Genomic DNA, 2,363 nt, shown 5'->3' on the forward strand with positions numbered 1-2,363 from the left:
AATCGACCTATTATCAAACTTTTAGGTAAGAATATTATTAGGGTCTTAGAGTGGGCGATTTTTCGATATTTTCATTTTCGAGAAAAATAAGGGTATGTGAAATATCAAAAATTAAAAATGCTCATATCTCGCTTGAAAATTAAAATATTAAAAAATCGCCCACGCTAAGACCCAGAACGACAATTTGGTATGTCGTGCTTGTGTAAGTCGGAGACAACACATACGGGTGTAGCGTCCTCTTAATGTACCTATTGGCTTTTGCATGTCACCGGTCAATACAATAATCATGTCAGATAAGCTTATCGATAAACTGAGCATCCAAAAAAATAGAAAACAGGATTTTGTATTCTAACTATTTTTTTTGTTTATCGTATTAAACACGGGATTGTCGTTAGTATATGAATTTATAATAAATGCTATTAGGTACTATACAATTTGTGTTAATTCTTATTTCACCTTGATCCACACTAAACTCAACAAGTAAGAGGATTTTAAAAATGTATATTATATTCGTATTTATTGAGTGTTCCTATTATTATATATTTCATCCCCCCCCCCCCTATCAAAATTCCTAAATACGGCACTGTTACCTATATATCATTGAATTTGTATTTAACACTATCCATTAAAGTGACCCATTTGTAACCTACTGTATATCAGAGCAACACCAACTTGCCCATCTTTTTATTTTTTATGAGGCATATAAGTTCGACGTACTGGATATATTTAAAAAAAATTAATATACTCAATAGAAATGTGTTCATTTCTTTCATATTTTATATTATTATTATACGAATATCTTCACAGTTTTAAATTTAATTAGAAATTAATTAATCCGTATAAGTTAGTTACGCCCGAGTAAAATATAAATAACATTTTTTATTTATTTTTCATAATATTTTAATTTATTGATATTTTTTTATAATTGATTACATTCAACCGATCTTTTCAACATCATAGGTACTCATTACCTGATGTATTAACATTACCGATTGTGTAATAAGTTTTATTTTTATCGCGCATGAAATTACGATTTTCTGAAATCACGTCGATATAGTCAGGTTGATTATTTGCCATTATCAAAATAGATCAATATCTCAGGAAATATGAACGATGCTTACGCACAATTATTGCAATTTGCAAAGTATCTTAAACTTTTCTTTTATAGTACCCCTACACCGCAAATTTATCCAGAACCTGTGGGAGCTTTTGGATATAGGTAAATATTTAAAATCTTCCCCTGCCCGATCGTGGGAAAAATTAGTCGCGCTGTCATAATCAAATTCACCAGATTACACATCACTGGGTGTACAATATCTTAATACACGCCACTCATTCAAATTGGGACTTAACAATAGCATGTATTGCATCCTACCCAACTGCGGGGAGGCTTACTGCGATTTTCAACATCTACTACTTAATTTTCCATCACTCTCCCGTCGAAGAAATCAATAAGGACCCTTTTCTCAACTCTTGGTATCAACTTTTCACTCATTACTGCTATTTTACCATTAATAATATAATCCCTATCAACACATTCTCAATTGTATACTACTATCAGGTTTAAAAATGCAATAGTGTGAGTTTCAGCAGTTTTTTTTCTTCTAAGTACCTACCAATTTTACAATGTTATGTATGATGAGTGTCGATGTATAATTTTAGGTTAAAATCTCAAAAATGAAAAAAAAAACAATTTTATATATTAAATAAGATAATAATATAAATATTGAAGTATGTGATACAGTCCAATGGTCCAATGAGTCCAATGAGGTCCAATGAGTTTTAAACTTCATAAAGAAAAAAAAGACAATAATATATCTTATATAGTTAGGCATGTGTTGGATAAGATATTGTCCGATAAAAAAAACCACCCTGTATATAAAATAATATTATTTATACGTCCGCTTCGTGCCAATATTACAATATGTACCTATATATATATAAAATTACGAAATATCATGATTTCCCAACGCATCCTCTGCAGTATGCCACCGTCTACCCATATCGACACTACCCTACACCCACCAACCACCGCCACACACCGTATCCTTGCAGGACGATATAACATACTCATTCGCTGTTCCTACGCGCGAGAAACCTTTGTATAGGTACATATTGTATAGTATACACATAAAACATTTGAACACGCGTGTCGTGTAAACGTAATTATTATTATTAATGTTCTTTGTGTTAAAAACGCGCCGAGTTCGAGTGCCGCGGCGTGCTCAAGCATTCGAGTCGCGCCCCCGTATATGGGTACGTGATTTTCCGTGTGAACACCTTTGCCACCGTCGAATAATATAATATTGTGCAAAAAAAATAATCGTTATCAGACGACCGTTGCACAATATACGCGTTATCTC

Source organism: Acyrthosiphon pisum, chromosome A1, assembly GCF_005508785.2.
Source record: "Acyrthosiphon pisum isolate AL4f chromosome A1, pea_aphid_22Mar2018_4r6ur, whole genome shotgun sequence".
Lineage (NCBI taxonomy): Eukaryota > Metazoa > Arthropoda > Insecta > Hemiptera > Aphididae > Acyrthosiphon > Acyrthosiphon pisum.